Source organism: Sitophilus oryzae, unplaced genomic scaffold (genome assembly GCF_002938485.1).
Source record: "Sitophilus oryzae breed Bouriz unplaced genomic scaffold, Soryzae_2.0 scaffold_1062_pilon_pilon, whole genome shotgun sequence".
NCBI lineage: Eukaryota > Metazoa > Arthropoda > Insecta > Coleoptera > Curculionidae > Sitophilus > Sitophilus oryzae.
In genome coordinates, this window is record NW_022145685.1 from 1,063,161 (window position 1) to 1,083,361 (window position 20,201).

At 32.5% G+C, this 20,201-nt stretch overlaps 1 protein-coding gene across 8 annotated transcripts in view; it reads left to right on the forward strand.

Moving 5' to 3' along the window:
• Positions 1–20,201, forward strand: part of LOC115878157 (beta-1,4-galactosyltransferase galt-1-like) — a 150,107-nt gene that overhangs the window by 84,771 nt on the left and 45,135 nt on the right. For 3 of the 8 annotated variants that reach the window (XM_030894561.1, XM_030894572.1, XM_030894544.1), the window contains exon 2: positions 2,713–2,827. The exons of 2 other annotated variants lie outside the window; for them this stretch is intronic. The gene's annotated coding sequence lies outside the window, so the exon portion shown is untranslated. Of the gene's footprint in view, positions 1–2,173; positions 2,299–2,712; positions 2,828–8,458; positions 8,514–20,201 lie in introns of those variants that run through there. 3 more of the 8 variants (XM_030894589.1, XM_030894595.1, XM_030894552.1) reach the window with 2 other exon arrangements.

A 20,201-nucleotide genomic window follows, 5' to 3' on the forward strand; every position in this document is an offset into this window, starting at 1 on the left:
CGCTGTCATTTTATATGTAAATTTATATGGGAAATGTCATTGATCATCATTTCCCAGCCAACTGGACGCCGTTTTTTTTCGATCATACGGTAGTATAAGGACTATTTAATACATCTATGGAATATTAAAACCTACTCTATTAAACTGTAGTATTAATATCTCAATATATGTGTGTAACAAGAAAAAAAATATTGATAATATTAAAGACGTGACAACATAGGCTGGATGAGGAAGGCTCGGTCGACTGTACCCAGAAGTAAACATGTGTACAAAAAAGATTGTTTGACCGCGTTGAGATGTAAATAGTGTAGTTTATATTTTATTTTAAGTCTATGCTCCTTACAATTTACATTACAGAAACTAAAACTGAAAAAAAAACTGATATTATACAGGGTTTACTTTTTACTACTTTTCATACACTTTAAGCTATTTTAGCAAATGTTCAAAAAAACCGCCATTCTTTTGAGTACAAAAAATGCATCTTTTAAAACTGAACTACAAGCTTTTCCCACAGAACGGCCGGTTGACTTTAATAAACTTCTCCCGTACCGCCTCTCTTAATTCATAAGTTCTTTTGTAAACCTTCTTGTTAACCATACATACATTTTGTTAACCAAAAATCTAAAATGGATAGGTCAAGTGATCGAGGAGGCCCATGCAATTGCTTCACCTCTTCCTATCCTTGAGTTTGCATAATTTTGATATAAAATATTTTTAACATTTCTTTCATTATGAGGAGGAGTGTCATAATGAAAGTCATCTTAGAACCACTCTATTGATGCGCAAGGTATCCAAATTTAACTCTCCTAAAAAACGTAAGTAACGTTCACCGGTCAACGTATCCTCGAAAATGTATGGCGAAGAAAAGTTGAACCAATAATCCTAAACGCTTTTCTCATATGTAAAATTCATATTTACAATTTTTGTTTATTTTTTATTTGCAAAGTTTGGATGTGACAGTTTCACATTACTGAGAGCAACGGCGATTGCACTTGTTCCTATGGCTAACTAACTGAAAATGTTTAAAAATGATAAGAATTGGCTATAACTCAGTCATTTTTCGATTTTTTTTAACTTTAAAGAGCATTACAGCCATATCCTTAACCAAGAAAACAACCCAAATATGGAAGCACTAAACACAATACCTACTGACGTATTGTGTGCACTAAACACTAGCACTAGACACAATACCTCAGTAGGTATTGTGTAGGTTAGTGCTTCTATATTGGGGTTGTTTTCTTGGTTAAGGATATGGCTGTAATGCTCTTTCCAGCGATTTCTGATATGTTCTTCCTCTTTTAGAAGTTCGCCATTTTGTGCCATGATTGGGCAGCTTACCTTCTTGGTTTGGTATACTTCTTTTACAGCCTCGAAGAATTTACGATAATCGTGATGCGTGGCGTACTCTTGAATCTGATTCGCTTTTTGTGACGACCAGTTATCCTTTAGTTAGCGCAGTTCTCTTCGAAGCGTGTTGTTAGCCGCTTTAAAGTTGTCTACCAGTCTTGAATTGTGTGGATTTGCAGTGACTGCTTGATGTGCTCTATGCTTTTGTTCCAACAAAACCTGTAGGATGCGGTCGATTTTTGTTAAAACAGTCTGGTTGTTTCTTTTTGTTCGACTTTCCCAGTGCTGCTTCACTGGTTTTATGAATCGCATCCCTTAATTGTGTCCAGCCTTGTTCAGTTTCCAAGATTGAGATTGAAGTTATCGGTGGAAGTGATTCTATGATGGCTTCCCGGAGGGCGTCAGCGGTATTGTTGTTCTCTAGACGCCGTACATTCAATCTGGTCATGTTGTTTTGCTTTTTACTGTGTGGATCTTGTGGCAATGTGTTGAGTAACCATAAACCGCTCGCGTGAACAAGAAACTTCGAGAGTTGGCAACCCTGGTTGACAGTCGGATTATTAACCTATTATTGAGAATTGTAATGTCGGAGTATTGATATAAATAAACTTATTTTGTGTTACTAGTTTTTGATTATACTTATAGTTGTTAGTTCTTAGAGGTAGCACAGATCTATTAGAAGAGTAATTAAAAGGGATTATTAAACTATTACATATTACCATCACGCAATCTAAATATTGTAATATCTTTATAAAAATATATTAAAATCTCCTAATGTAAAGCTTACCTACGTAAAATTCCTATATACAAATATTTGCCTCAGTGATTAATATCGTCAATCCTACAATGTTATCTACTGATTAAAAATTTATTTCCTACCAGATATGCTCCATTTGCTGTTAGTTGCCCATTATATTTTTCCGGTATTGTTTTAAATACCTTTTTTCTAATGTAAGTTGAATTGTATTTATTGTTGTTTTCTTTGCTAATTAATATAAAACTACTTTCCTATAAGTTTTCAATTTTTATATTTCGTTTACTTGATATTTTACTAAACTAATTAAAAATTCGTAAAAAAAAGCAATTGAAAATAAAACATTGTAATTTGTTGAAATTATCCATACAATAATAAAGCAAATTTTTGCTATATTTTGAAAGATAATTTTTATTTTCTTACTAATTTAATAACAAACTGGATACTTCCTTCTCACAATTTGTTATCATGCAATAATTTTAATACCATGTCTCAACAAATAAGCATCATAAATTTGCCAGAATAATACCAAATAAACTTATTTTTATTTAACTACTCTAATTTATTCTTTATAAGATCTTTCGTAATATAACGTGTTTACTTTTTTTCAGAAATTCAGCAGTCAATATGATTACAATGATAATATATAATATGTACCGCTAATATTAAAAAATTATAATCAAGATACAAGCTACTTTGAAATTATCTGAAGCTTAATAGTCTACGGTAAGTCCTAACTTTAAGAATATCCATTCTAACTAGAAATAAAATATTAACATAACTTTGCTACGGCTACTTACTATTTGATAATAATGTAGAAGTTGTTTTATTAGCCGACCATACCGACAGGTATGGTAGGCTATTAAGATCGACAAAAAAAAAGTTTTTTAATTTCACTCAAAATGAGTTATTTGGGTCATAAATGACCTAAATACAAAATATTTTCATGGTGTTTGTCTGTCTGTCCGTCCGTCTGTCCGTCTGTCCGTCTGTAACACGATAACTCAAAAATCGCTAAACCGATTTTAACCAAATTTGGCACAAAAATATTGTGGCACCCGAGAATCTGGCCATTAGTTTTTGGTGGGGGTGGGGGTTGGTAAGGCTGTATGGGAGGGGGTTAAAAATTTAAAAAAATCGTAACTCCAAAATTACAGTAGCTAGCGAGACGCGGTTTTCAATTTAAGATTAGGAATAATATTTGCAACAAAATTTGTAATAACATCAACATCAGTCAAAGTCGCAGTTTTTGAGATAAAAAAAAATATCAAGTATGGGCGGCTATACGCGCCTCCCGGCGCCAATTTTTTTTTAAATCGTGTTAGCTGTAAACATATAATTTACAGAGGTTTTCACACCTATTCTCATTAAAAGTTTTTGAGCATATAATTTAGATAAAAATTTGAATTTTATTTATGTTCTAACTGCTTATCTATTTGGGATTTCTTCTTCTTCTTCTTCCTTCTTCATACTAGGCGAATCGCCTGTTTGATTTCGTCGTCTCTACCGGTTAGACTGACCGTAAGTTCAGTCTACTCCATCGTTTTCGTGGACGTCCTAAGCTTCTGCGACCTAGCGGTGATTTGTCGCGTGCAACTCTCACTATCCTTCTGTTGTCCATTCTGCTGATATGCTCGTTCCATTCTTCCTTTCTGCTGAGTACCCACTCATTTACATTTTCCACCTTGCACGCTCTTCTTATGCTTTCATTTCTCTCCCTGTCCAGAAGCGTCTTTCCAGCTATTCTGCGTAGTACTCTCATTTTGGTTGTTTCTAGTAGTTGTTTAGTTTTCGCTGTATCAGGTCGAGTTTCTGCAGTGTATGTCATTATTGGTCGTACGTTGCCTTGTAAATTCTCGCTTTAGTCTCCACCTCAATGTTTTTATTTCGCCATATTGTATCATTCAGGCATCCTGCTATTCTGGTTGTCTTCGTTGCCCGTTCTCGCACCTCCGCTTCTACATCACCATATCCTGAGATTTCTATGCCTAGATACTTAAACTTCATCTCTTGCTGAATAACATTGTCCTCGACTTCCAGTTTGCATCGTAGTGGTACTTTTGATGTCGTCATGCATTTAGTTTTCTGGGTCGATATTATCATATTAAGTGATTTGGCAGTGCAATTAAATCGATGTAATAAGCGCTGTAGATCGTTCTCATTTTCAGCTACCAATACGGCGTCATCGGCATAGCATAGAATAGTAATTTCCTGGTCGCCCATACTGTATCCCTTCAGTAAACGTACATTTCCTGTTATTTCGTCCATAATGATGTTGAAAAGAAGAGGGCTCAGGGAGTCACCTTGTCGGATACCACAGCCTACATTTATTGGTTCGGTCAGGACCCCGTTAATTTTAGAATTTCTATTCCATTTCGATTTCTTTCAATTTCCCGCTTTTTCTAAATCAATAAAACACATATACGCTGGTTTGTTATATACGATTGATTTTTCTGTTATCTGTCTTATGACAAAAACCGCGTCTGTGCATGATCTGCCCGATCTGAAACCTTGCTGTTCATCTGCTAAGCATGTTAAGTCGTTTATTTTGGTTGTTATCACTTTTGTCGTAAGTTTTAGTGTGGTGCTTGGAAGATTTATGCCTCTATAGTTTGAGGGCAGCTTCTTATCTCCTCTTTTAAACATCAAGATAGTGGTGCTGGTTTGCCATTCATCGGGTATCCTGTGTTGGTAAAGAATTTTTTGAATCAGGGATGTTAGCTGCTGTATGAGACTATATAGACTATTTGGGATTTATGTACATGAAATTATTAACACATTATGTCTATAATGTTCTATTTTCTATTGTTTCTAATGTAGATACTAAATTCTGTTTTCAATTTTATGTCAAAAATATAATTTACAAAATAGAAATAAATTTTACTTTTTACAACACTGATTATTATATTATTTTAATAGATGTGTGTTTTTTGACCAATTTTTATCCAATTTTTCCTATATTTATTTTGACATTATCTAATCCTCTTAAAATAATACGTGTAGATAATATTGCACTAATTCATTTTCCAATTAGTGTCTTCTAGTTGAGATATGTATTTATAGTCCTGAAAAAAAACTAGTAAACAAAATTCTTATCAGGAAATAATGATAATGAAATGATTTAATTAATCATTAAAAATGTAGTAGTAATTATTCCACTTAAATTAAATTACCTGCGCTTTAATTACAAAAAGTAAAAATTACAATCATAATAATCCAAATCAATTTTAATATTAATTAAAATTGATATATAATATATAAAAACGCTGAATCTGCTTATTCTAAAATAGTTAAGCCCGTTAATATTTTTGCAAATTTCCTGAGAGAAAATTAAAACAAACATGAAAAAATCCTATAAATATCAAAATGCGTTTCTAGGGTAATATAATTTTGTTTTCATTCTTTGATAGAATTTTAATTAACGTCATATTTTTTGCTGATTTTAAAATGTTAAACGGCAAAAAATATGACATTAATCAAAAAGAATAATAACCATCTATCAAAAAATGAAATTGAAATTATACTACCATAAAAACGCCTTTTGATTTTTAAGACCTAAAATTAAACTATATTTTTATGTTCTCTAAAACGGTACGCAAATTTTGATAAGTATAAGCGGAATTAACAATTTTCGAATAAGCTAATCTTTTTATGAAAAATGCATTTTACACACACACATTTACTACAATCCGGGGATATACTGTATTTTACCAACTATAAGACAGCCACTACACTACTCGCGAAATACGCAAAAGTCGGTCAAAGTCGAATGGCAAAGAGGGTTATTTCGTGATCCCCGTCTAATGAAAATAGGCCAAGTGTTATAATAATATTGTAATGAGGCAAAGTTAGGCTAGGAAATACGAAATATCCATCTTTACTATTCTTCACCTTGACCTATTTATAGACGGAGAGCTGGCTACATAAAAAGCCTTATCATTTATCATGGCTATTTTTTCTTGTGAAGTATCTTTTTGTGTAGCGATTGTGAAATAGTCATGTCTGCCAGCGCGATCCCGAGGCTTAACGCGAGGGCGGCCAATCGAAAGGGTCAAATTTTGACACTAAAAATATTAAAAGGTACAAGAGTTATAATTGCCAAATAGCTTTTATTTATTATTAAGAAACGTGTAAAATTGTTGATAGACATTTTTCTCGTGGCTAAAATGCCGGCAGACAACGCGAAAGAGACATGGAATTTTGACAAAAAAAATCATCGCATTTGATGTATGCATGTCGATTGGTGGAATGTCATGTTTATTGTTTATTTATTTAAAAAGCCGTATGCCAAAGGGCAGACAGAAAAATCGTGGCTTAATCAGCGGTAGACAGTTATCAAAAGCGCGATATTACTCTACATGGTGAATCTTAAAACGTGCAAATATTTTCAGAGCTGGTAGAACTCGGTAAAAGAAACATATTTTCTTTTTACCGTTTTCTAAATAAGTCCAAAATCACCGAGTTATTCAAGTTTGAAAATTAAAAAAAAATTGATTTATTTTTCAATAATTTTGTGAGCCACCTGTTTTTTTTTCTGTATTTGCGTCCATCCTTTTAGTTTAGTTTTTAGTGTCGTAGTCATAGAGTAAAGCCGTAAGCATGGTAGGTGAAAAAATAATTATACTGTGGATAAATTTGCGGTGAACAGGCAGTTCTAAAAAGTTTTCTAAAATATACAGGAAAATTTAAAAAATTCACAGATTTTGCAACATGCGCAACCATCATAGGCGTATTGAAAATACCAGATACAAGTCGGCGGTTGTCGCCAATCACCTGTTTTTTTACATTTTATATTAATTTGTGACGTCATTTGGAAGAGCTGAATAGAAATATAAAGAACTAAACTTTGTTTGGAAAGCAATTTGACATTCGTGACGTCACCACTCCGGCAGTCTATGGTGCGTCCAGACCTGACGAGCCGAGCGCGAGACGAGAGCAAGACAAGAGCGAGATAAGCGCGAGACGAAAGCGACACATTTTCTATCCATTTTTTACGCCAACCTGACACGAGACAAGCCGAGTGGGATCATAGTGAAAGAAATGAAACACATATTAAATTGCAATTGAATATGACAAACGATGGCCAAATAATAACGCATACAGTAATAAATTTTTGTATCTTTAATATGATATTCGGTCTTTAACATGGTATTCATCATCGGTTTTCCCCCCTTCGGCTGTTTTTCCTTTATCCCTTCCACGACGTTTTTTACATAATGCGTTTTTAACGTTTTTAGAACAAAATGTTAAATAAAAAAGTTATTGGTAAGGTTAAGAAGCACATTTTAACATTACTATAGATATACAGGGTAATTCAAAAAGTGTTGAGGATATAACATATTTTCTATTGGGAATACCCTATTTTTATTTTTATTATTGGGTTATACATACGTACAATTCGGTAACTTTTCTTGTCATTTTTGATATTATATATCTAAAATTAATAGATGTTGTAATAATTCAATTTGTTTAGAGAAATGTTCGATTTCGGTAGGGTAAAAATTATCAGACATAAAATTTGTAAATTCTATCAGAAAAATGATAATACATACGGTGTATGATTTAAAAATTTGAGATTTCTTAATTTTAAATGGTCGAAATTTATAAATTAGACCTAATATCTCGCAGTCGGGCGGGCCTACCAACAACACGTCCAGACTTTCGAGCTTTCTTTGATCGGCCGTTGGAAAAGCGACAGGGGACGGATAGCAACGAGGCTCCGTGGGTTGACTCGCGACGCTCTCGCGAGACTCGTCCACACAGCGAATTTGAAATTTCTCGCGCTCGTCTCCCCAGGTTTGGACGCACCATCGTATCGCTGATCGCCATTCGCAAATATATTCCAGATACGTATAGTGAACAAGTGAACCGTTCGCAACGTTAAATAATTTTGATATTTAATTTTTATCGTGATGGCTTTTTATGAAAGTGTATACATAGAATTAATTGCATTAATTTGCAATAGCACTTCGAACCCACAGTTTTGTTATGGAGCCAGATTAGACCAATCAGAATGAGTATTATGTTACCGTAAAAGCCCGAATATTGGTTAAACGTAGAGTTGCCCACGTAGGAGCCCGAAATATACCAAAAAGTGGGTCAGTTTCGGTTAAGTTTAGATTAGGTCTATATTTTTATTAATTCAAAACCAACTAAAACCTAATTATAATCTAACCTAAACTCACCCCTTCTTTTGCATATTTCCGGCTATTACCTGGGTATTCCTAGGTTTAACTAATATTCGAACTTACGGTGTAAATTTATGGAGGGCCCATAAATTTAAATTTGCCGTACAACAAAATTTCACCAATTTTCTTAATAAAAATTAAAAGTTATAAATCATACTATTTTTTATAGAAATGATGGAATAAGGATGAACGGGGTGCCGGTAGACCAAGAAGATACTTGGAATGTAAGTGTTAATTTATACACGAATTGAGTTGCCTCACAGTATGGGCATATTTTGAACCCTTACCGTGCATAGTTACTGTAGATAAAAATAAATTAAAATATAGTTGGCTCCAACGATAATTTAGTTTGCAGCTTCTTTTCATCATACCTAATAAAAAAAACTGTGACAACCTAAGAGATTAACCTAACAACATTAAGAGATTTAAGTATAAAAAGGTGCCCGTAATGTGAGTGGCGCTATTGACGGTTTTTTGTTATGAGGAAAATAAGCAGCAAAATATATTATCGACTGCAGCAACTATGTATTCCTAGTTTACATTCTGTATGTCTAATTAATATGGAATATTATACCCATACATGCTTTTAAACATTTTCTACCATTATATTTTGATAGTTGAGTTTTTGAAATTATTTGTTAGCTTCTTAAACAAAACAGACCCATAATAATTCAAATCTTTATCATCCAAGACTTTCAAGAATTATGAAGTAATCTCACGTCAATTTTTTTAAGTTAACAAAAATATGTCTTTGCATACCTTGCAATTAATATATTTGGTCTAATTTATCAGTTCTGCATCATATCCGAAATTCAGATTGTGTGTGACACAACGAAGAGTGAACGTGCAACGTGAAAGACAAGAAAAATGGCAAGTAAAAAAAAATGTAAAATTTTAATTATTAATTACACAGTCCTTCCCTTGAGTTCTTCTGCCTAAAATCTATATTGCCTTCCCTAAGATTTTAAATATAAATGATTGAAACTCATAACAAGTTTACCACAATTTAAACTTAAGATAATTATTTAATTATTAAATCCATAATTATATTAAAAAATAACACTTACGAAGTTAATAAATATTAACTATTATATACATCATTTAATAATTATTCTGATAAAAAAACACGCTGGATTTTTTATTTTAGAAATCATACAGGCTATAATCATTAATATGACTATATGTATTAACAATACTTAAATTAAAATTTATTTGAAGGAATGCTACTTGAAGTATTAACTCGGAATAATTATTAAAAACTGCTCATCGCGTTATCGATGTCGGCGTCTTGTGACTGTTGTCTGGCTGATTGGCCGTTTAGGGTGGTTTAGGTATCTATAGTTTGATTTCAGATAATGCAGATTTTAATGTGCCATTTGTGGTTTTTTTATTGGATTTTTTTACATATTTGGTATACTCTATGAAGTGATCATGTCCATTTTTCAATTATTAAAGTGCCTATTTAGATACATTTAAAATTAATTAATTAGTGTATTGTAATTGAATTATACAATATTCAAACGGTAAAAACTATCAACTTATCCCAATAAATATTTGACAACGCCTTGGATTCATTTGTTTTAACGCCTGTTGGCGGTGGAAACCATTCTTTGTCCTAAGTTGATAGTTAAAAAAAAATAATGATAATATATGGTTATTAGTCTAAATTTATTATTTATGTAATTCTGCTCTTTCTCGTATAATTTGCCCCTTGTTTCTCATACGGAAATAGTTAAATTTAAATAGCCAAACTGTACCTAACAACCCATGCCTTGACATATTTTCTTTTAAAATAATATCGCTTTCTTTATCCGCCGGTCCAGACTCGACCTTGCCCTATTCAACTTAAGTACGTGTTGACAGGCAGGTTATTGAACCCATGTTGCTTCTAGCATGTCGTTTTTTCAAAGATGGGTCCCATATAAACGCGGCCAGAAGTATTTTCAATACTAAAAAATTCACAATTTTCTATTTTAAGTTTTTTTTGCGAAAAAAAAACTCATAGACGTGTTCCTGGGGTCGAAATATATCACCCTTAAAAGTATTTGCACTTATTTAAGACTCACCCTCTATAAGCGTTTTCAGGAAACGGTCGACGCGTTATGAATTGAAACAAATACATGTAACTGTAAAACATAATAACATGTAAAACACAAATTTTAGGGTGCAGATATCGACTCATAGAGGAAGACTCGTTTGCGAGAGTGAGGATTTGCAGTACGATGAGTCAGATACAAATAGTGAGACAGAATAGCAAATATATGATTTCTGTTATTGAAATAATAAAAAAATATATTTATAATATAATCTTATATATGATTTATCTATAATTAAATGGATGAGGCGGCGAGCGTTCCCTGAAAGCGCTAGAGTAATATGACCCTTTGATAACTGTCTGCAGCTGATTTAGCCACGATCTTTTTGTCTGCCCTTTTGCATACGGCTTTTAAAATAAATATGACATTCCACCCATCGCCATGCATATATGCACAGAATATCTAGCTACGCAACAGAAAAATACTCGAAATCACAGAATATCTAGATACGCAACAGAAGCCTCGTTACATGTATAAAATTGTAGGTAGCAAAAGCTTTAAAGCCTGTCTCCAAATCAGATATTTTGATGCAGTAGTTTCGCTACTACATAATAGAGGGCAATAAATTTAAAAGAAAACAGTTTTCTACAAACAAAATTTAAAAAAATTTTGTGCAGTGTTGCCATTGTGTACTTCATATCGTAATACTTCCTGATAAAGCCTACCTTCAAATTTGCTACATCATTTAAACATATTAAAATAGATCAGAGCTGTTTTTTTCAATTTGCCATGTTAGTTGGAATTAAATCTTATGAGCTAAATTACAATCACTTCCTGACGTTTGATTGTATAATTTAATCCTGAATTTTCACTTATAATATCACAAGAGCTTAAATTATTTTCGGAAATTTTTTTGAGGGCACGAATATTTTGAAAATTATATAATTTTCCTAAAATATTCGTGCCCGAAAGAAAATTTCCAGGAATAATTTAAGCTTGCGTGGTATTCGGTAAGAAAATTTCACACCTAAATTTAAAAAGAAAAATATTAATCCAACATGACATTTTAAAATAATTTCAATTTGTTAAGTTGGCCAAGGTATTGCTAAAACTCAAATGGGTAATATTTCAATATATAGACATTGTAGTTCATTCACATTATGATTGTAGATCTTATGTTTACCTTTTCAACTGTCAAAAATTTCCACTAAAGTTTCATGGCGCCTCGAAAAAATTTCCGGAAATTTTTTCAGTTGCCATGGTAACTAGTCAACATTAAAGCATGTTATTGGTTGAAAAGTAGAGGTGTGAAATTTTCATTGTAATTCGGCGACAATATAATAAGTATTGTTCTACTATTATGATACCACTTCCTGACGTTCGATTGTGTTCATACCAAGTTCATATCGTATAATCGGGAAAAAACGGCGTTAGCGATGGCTATGAAATGAATATCGCTGTCATTTTATATATAAATTTATATGGGAAATGTCATCGATCGTCCTTTTCCAGCCAACTGGACGCCGTTTTTTTCGGTATCATACGGTATTTGATATATACTATTTTTCATGACATTACAATATTATGGTACCATGAAGCATATCAAGTGATACCATAATATAGTACCACATTACGATAGATGGCGTTCGATTGGGCTTAAACTTGATATACTATATCTTCAGTGACGTTGTAATATCATGGTACCATGGAGCATACAAAGTGGTACCTTCTATAGTACCATATTTGATGACATAGCAATATTAGGTACATGGAGGCAATAGGGCTTAAACTTGGTATACTACGTATTTTCGGTGACATTGTAATATGATGGTACTATGATGCATATAAAGTGGTACCTTAATATAGTACCATATTTCACTACCATTTCCTGGCGTTCGATTGAGCTCATATTTGATATATAATTGCGTATTTTTGATGACATTGCATTATTATGGTACCATAAAGCATATCAACTGGTACCATAATATACTACCATATTATGTACATGGCGTTCGATTGGGCTTAAATTTGGGATATTGTAATATTGTATATCGGTGATATTGTAATATTATGGTGATACCATGGAGCATAATAAGAGGTACCATATTACGATACCATTTCCTGGCATTTGATTGGGCTTAAACTTAGTATACTGCGTATCTTTGGTTACATTGTAATATGATGGTACTATGATGCATATAAAGTGGTACCTTAATATAGTACCATATTTCAATACCATTTCCTGGCGTTCGATTGAACTCATATTTGATATATACTTGCGTATTTTTGATGGCATTGCGTTATTATGGTACCATGAAGCATATCAACTGGTACCGTAATATAGTATATATTACGTACATGGCGTTCGATTGGACTTAAACTTGGGATACTACGTATCTTCGGTGACATTGTCATATGATTGTTCTATGATGTATATAAAATGGTACCGTAATATAGTACCATATTACGATACCATTTCATGGCGTTCGATTGTTCTTAAATTTGGTATACTACGGATCTTCGGTGACATTGCAATATTATGGTACCTTAAAGCATATCAAGTGGTACCATAATATAGTACACTATTATGATATCATTTCCTGGAGTTCGATGGGGCCCAAATTTGGTATACTTGCGTTTCTTTATAAAGATTTGTTTAATTAATAATTTTAATTTATTTTACGAATTTTAATTTATTTTACGAATTTTAATTTATTTTACGAATTTTAATTTATTGTTCGATGTCGTGACAGCAACTTTATGTTGAACTAATATATTATTAATTGTACCTGTGTCACTTTTTAAAATCTACCTAGGTCTATATAAATAACGTGGCAAACGGAAGAAATTTGTTATTATAGTATTTTTTAGTCAGTTAACATTTTTTGTACTGCATTTTAATAAATTAATTTCTATTATTATTAAACTTATATTTCATTACTAACGTTCCAGCATTAATAAATATCACTATCAATCGCCCTGTATATTATTAATTTTTAAGGTAATTAAAGGTATTTTCTTAGTTAACATTATAAGGTAGTGTATATTAAAAATGTATATGTTTTGTAATAATATACTTAAAATTATTTTAATAGCCAAAGGAATAATTAATATAAGTGTATCTGACAAGAAAAGAAGAATATAAAGAAACACATACTGGCATTATACATAGTAAAAAGAATGGGATGCCAATTCAAGTCTTTTTGAATCTGGCAACTGTGCATATTTAGCCGAGCTACAAGGCAGTCGACGAGCCGTCGATCCAAAACCGAAAGTTCAAAATTTCTAATTATATTCTGATTATGATATTGTCGCGCCATCTAGTATTCTATTTGTGCAATTTTAGCTCTTTCATTTCGAGTATTTTTCTGTGCTACTACTATTATTTTTAGACCATATAATCCTAAGCGGCAGCCTAACACGATTTGTTCTCTTAATATCTCCGGTTAGAGAGAAGATAGAAAATTGCGGTTTGCGCTGATATTTTCGAAATGTTGTGCTCTATTTAAATTTGCAAAGAGAAATATAGCCTCCTATTTAAATTTTTTATGCAAAAGCGCAATATCTGTTATGATGTCAAACAGCGCCCTCTAGCTACCACGAAAAAACTTATGGAAACAATTTTTTTACTGGAGATCATTAAGGAAGAAAAGCTCTTTTAAACGAGCCCTAGTTTGTTTAAATCGGGTAACCTAAACAAGAGTTATCCTTATTTAAAAAAAAGTAAGTTTAACATTCCCCCACCACTTTATTTTATGAGATAGGGCAAAATACTCGTCAAAAAAATTACAAATTTCTAGATGATTATAATAGTAATATTTAAAATACCTATTCACCTACATATTTTTGAGAAAAATCCTGTTTTCTGATTGGCTATCAGAGAAGCGCTCCCTAGCGGACATTTTCGAACTTGAAAATAATTTCCAGCGATTTCTCTTGTCGATTTACTTATTACAATTTTTCCCCAAAGTTATACGATAAATAGTTCTGAGATACAGCCGGCGTCCATTCTTAGTTGGCCACCCGGTACATGTATTTTTTGAAAAAAAAACGGTTTATTATGAACTTTAAAAAACCTCAAATAAAGATAACATTTAGATATAAAACTAAGTGAAAATTCTTTTAATTACTTATAAATATACGTTTACTTAATAGCTATATAAGTAGAAATAGTAATAATAATAGTAGGATACATTTTGTTTTCGGTACGTTGATAATTAATTATTGGCTACGCTTTTTTAAATAATTTTCTGGTGACAGTTTTATTATTGAGATTTTCGTGGAGGTCATTTAGAATTATCTAATCTACAAGTCATTAATAGCAAAACATGGAAAAATGGAATATTACGTATTGTTTTAAGAGGATCAATATAAAGATATAAAAGTTAAGTTTAAAATAAATAGTCATTGTTCATTCCATGACATAACTAATACCCTACTTGTGATATTCGACTTTTTTACATACAGTGTAATGAAAAAATTCGGCCCTACCATTGGGATCTTGAAAACTATATGAGATACGAGTATGGTAAAATTAAGGCAAAATTGTACATTAATGTGTCTAGTAGTATGCGGTTAAAAATATTTAAATATACATATTTTATATATTATATTCACAAAAAATAACTACATTATCTGGTTCTTTGACACTTGATATCAATGGAAGCTAAATAAAATCAATAAAAATATACGCTTTTTAAAAATAAATCTTAAATTACTTAAAAACGATTTATCTTAAGTATAGGAACATGTATAATCAAAAAGTAACCAATTGGATACCCTTTTCACTAGTGAAAAAGTGGGTTTTTCATTAAAAAAAGATTTATGATAATTTTTTAATCCCCCAATTCCGTGACAGCTACGGCCAATAGTATATGACATTTGAACAATTTTATTTTTTAAATAAATAACCACGTGTTCTCGTTATGTCACCGCAGTTGTGGTAATCAATAAATTTGTCCTTTGGGCTATACAAATTATTTTGTTCAATATTTTAATTAGATGCTACAAGATGTTCAAAATTCAACTACTTAAAATTAAAAAAATCTCAATTTTTTTAAATGGCCCGCCCTATAGAGGGTGGCGCCTCTCATACGACGCACGACAGCGACGCGGAGGCTCCAAGGAGAACGATCGTTTATATCGAAATGAAATTTTCGTAGCATATGTAGATTAGTTTAGAGGATTTTTTAAAAATATAGAAACACAAGTTCTATATTTCAATTTAAAATTCTTTTGAAATATTCAGGGTGTTTCAGAACTAAGATCCATACCAAAGTTATATTTTTTCTTATGGAACACCCGGTATTTTATTTCATTTTTGGATTCTTGGGCCCAAAAAAAGGCATTTATTATAAGGGTTAAATATGTTTAAAATCTTTAGTTTTCGAGATATTTAAACATATTTAAATTTGCATACTACAATAGAGTAGACTATTAACACCCTGTACATTACTTTTCAGAATTAATTCTTATGCTGAGTTTAAAGGTAGAGAAATAAACTTTAATGAAAAATGGTATTGGTTCCTTAAATTTATACAGGGTTACTACAAAGTTGCTAATGTATTTTAAGGGTATATTTTATAAAAAAAACTAACTATAAAACTAACTATAAAAAAAACGAAGCAGATTCAAATGCTCTTTCAAATTATATTAGGGTTTCCTATACCTATCTAAAAATCGACATTAGTTTATGGACATTATTATTTATAATTTATAACAGTTTACTTAAATTTACCTACAATAGTTTAATAACTAAGTATTCATTATTTTATCAAGAAAAATAAAGCAGTATCTGCTGGCGGAACGAATAGATATGTTACTAGTTATATTATTTTGTGAGGAAAAAGGGTTTATGCTCAAAGATATCCAAATAGGAATATTCCTGATAAGCGTTTCTTTGAAAAACTTATTGTCCTATTTCGCAGAGCTGGTAGTGTGGTTTATAATAAACTTATTAGATCAGGCAGAAACCTGTCGTTGGAAGTGAATAAAATGAATTTGCCGTAATTGGCTATTTTATAGAAAATCCATATGTCTACAAGTCATCGTAAAATAATTCAAAGTATTCAAACTACTTCTTCATTTTTCTTGATAGAATAATATACAAATATTTAATAAATATCATTTATTAAACTACTGTAAGTAAACTGGTATAAATTATATTAAACTAATTCCGATTTTGAAAATAGCTACTGTCACTAGAAACTTGCCATGAGAACACTAGCCATCTTGATTACAATTTTATTGAAAAATCCATTTTTATTCAAAATCTGAGCCAGATAGGTATGGGAAATCCTAATATAGTTTGAAAGAGCATTTAAATCTGCTTCGATTTATCTAAAAAAATACAGGGCGTTTAAAAATACGGGGCATTTGAAATAACGAAGTTTTTTTTATAAAATATATCCTTAAAATAGATCAGCAACTTTGTAGTAACCCTGTATAAATTTAAGGAATCAATACCATTTTTCATTAAAGTTTATTTCTCTACCTTTAAACTCAGCATAAGAATTAATTCTGAAAAGTAATGTACAGGGTGTTAATAGTCTATTCTATTGTAGCATGCAAATTTAAATATGTTTAAATATCTCAAAAACTAAAGATTTTATTGATAGAATATCAATAAAATCGAAAATCGAAAAATATCAAAATAATCGTTTTTCTTGATAGAATAATATACAAATATTTAATAAATATTATTTATTAAACTACTGTAAATAAACTGGTATAAATTATATTAAACTAATTCCGATTTTGAAAATAGCTACTTTCACTAGAAACTTGCCATGAGAACACTAGCCATCTTGATTACAATTTTATTGAAAAATCCATTTTTATTCAAAATCTGAGCCAGATAGGTATAGGAAATCCTAATATAGTTTGAAAGAGCATTTAAATCTGCTTCGACTTATTTAAAAATTACATAGTGTTGCATTTGAAATAACGAAGTTTTTATGTAAAGTAAATATTTAAAATAGACCAGCAATTTTTGATACCCCTGTATACATTTAAGGAAGGAATAACATTTTTCTGTAAAGTTCATTTCTCTACCTTTAAACTCAGCACAAGAACTAATTCTGAAAAGTAATATACAGGGTGTTAGTAATCTATTTTATTGTAGCATGCAAATTTAAATATCTTTTAGTGTCTCAAAAACCAAAGATTTTAAACATATTTAACCCTTATAATAATTACCTTTTTGGGGGATCAAGAATCCAAAAATGAAATAAAATACCACGTGTTCCATAAGAAAAAATATAACTTTGGTATGGATCTTAGTTCTGAAACACCCCGTACATTTCAAAATAATTTTAAATTGTGCACATTGTCTTCCCACATATACCCATAAAATATTTTGTTTGTACATCTTTCCGTTTTCGTATAATCAACCGAGGCGAATGAGGTGCGCCACCCTGTATTATTATCGATTTTGGGATTCTCAAGAAAAAAATAAAGGTGAGCTTCATTAGAGAATCATATGACTAAAATGTATGAATTTTGACATATTTCACGTTTCGTAAAAAAAAGAATAAATTCTAATTTCAATAACAGCTACCTAAATTATAATTTACCCTGTATCGTCTGATATTTAGTTAACCGTTGTATGTTAAACCAAATAAAAATTTTACCCTAAACATATACATACATACATACAGCCGTTACTCGCTGACGAGTATTCGACACACATAAAGAAAATGGTCACGCAAGGCGTTTTCTTTCATGAGCTTTTCTGTGACTGAAAAGCCCGATACGTGATGTTATCTGCCTACCGCACTCCGGACATTCAAAAATCTCATTGCTTTGTTGCCTCTCTACTTTTTGGTTGCCGCTGTTAACTGAGTTTACAACCCTTCTCCATTGAGTTCTATTGTGAGCTGCTTTTTCCCACTCATTCTGCATGTTAATTCCCTTTAAATTTTCGTGGAAAATGTCCTTGTATCTTTTCAGTTGTCCACCCGGCCTCCTCTTACCGTCCACAAGCTCACCGTAAAGCAGAGATTTTGGTATGCGGTTTTCTTGCATTCTGCATACGTGACCAGCCCATCTTAAGCGGGATTTTGTGACCATGACTTCAATACTCTCGCAGTTAGATTTTTCAAGGACCGATACGTTTGAGACATGATGGAACCACCGGACTCTTAAGAGTTGTCTAAGGTGTCTCTGTTGCAACTTGTTCAATGCGTTCATGTGTCGGCGGTAAGGCACCCAGGTTTCGCTCCCATATATCATGGTGGGGATTATAATTGCTCGGTATACTGCAAGTTTTGTTTTTGTACTCAAGTCATGATTGTAAAAACCCTGTCTTTTAATTTCCAGAATGCCCTTGAGGCGCTACTAATCCTGTGCTGAATTTCAGAGTCAATATTGGCCTTTTCCGAAATCAAACTGCCAAGGTAATTGAATTCCGCCACATATTCCAATAGTTCTTCTCCGATTTTTATAGCATTGTTGTGATCTTCCGGGTGAGTGCACATGATTTTAGTTTTGTCGATGTTTAGCTTAAGGCTCAAAGCCTCGTATGCCCAGGTATATGTGTTCAACATTTCTTGTAATTGTTGTACCGTGTTTGCAACTAGAGTGCAGTCGTCAGCGTATTGAAGTTCTGTGATAAATTTTGTACGTGTTTTTGCCCTGAGTCTTTTTATGTTGAACAGACCGCCGTCATATCAGTATCTAATGCCCAATCCTCTCTCCTGCAGTTTGCTGTCCACTATAATGGAGAGCGCTGCCATGAATATGTTGAATAGGAGAGGCGCTAAGACACATCCCTGCCTAACTCCTGTATTTGTTAGGAATGGGTCTCTCAGTGATCCATGATGTGACACTCTTGACTTGTTGTTTTGGAGGCTTTTACACACTGTAAGAAATTTGTTGGGTACTCCGAACTTTTCCATAATTGCCCAAAGCGCATCTCTGTTCACAGAGTCGAAGGCTTTTGTTAGATCGATGAATGCAACATAAAGTTTAGACTCCTGCTCTTTTACTTTTTCCTGTAGTTGACGGATGGAAAATATGGAATCGACGGTGCCGCGGTTGGTACGAAAACCCCTTTGCGATTCTGGAAGGATTTTTTCTATATATGGGTGCAGGCGGTTTGACATTATTTTTGCAAGAATTTTTCCGCCGATAGCCAATAGCGAAATTCCCCGGTAATTTCCGCAGTCTGATGCACTTCCTTTGTTCTTAAATATATTCACTATATTCGCGTTGCGAAAATCGTGAGGTACCTCTCCGCTTTCCCATACGACATCAAAGAGAGCCTTAAGATGATCCATAATTTCTTTACTTGCACACTTATAGATTTCCGCCGGAATCGCGTCACAGCCAGCTGATTTGTTGCTGTTTTATGGAGGTCTTTATTTCTTGTTCTGTTATTGGGATGTCTAATACATCGAGGCTGTTATACTGAGGTATTGTGTTTAGTGCTTCCATATTGGGGTTGTTTTCTTGGTTAAGGATATGGCTGTAATGTTCTTTCCAGTGATTTCTGATTTGTTCTTCCTCTTTTAGAAGTTCGCCATTTTGAGCCATGATTGGGCAGCTTACCTTCTTAGTTGGACCGTATACTTCTTTTACAGCCTCGAAGAATTTACGATAATCGTGATGAGTGGCGTACTCTTGAATCTGATTCGCTTTTTGTGACCACCAGTTATCCTTTACTTGGCGCAGTTCTCTTCGAAGGGTGTTGTTGGCTGCTTTAAAGTTATCTACCAGTCTTGGATTAAGTGGATTTGCAGTGACGGCTTGATGTGCTCTATGCTTTTGTTCCAAAAAAGCCTGTATATGCTGTTGATTTTCGTCAAACCAGTCTGGTTGTTTCTTTTTGTTCGACTTTCCCAGTACTGCTTCGCTGGTTTTATGAATCGCATCCCT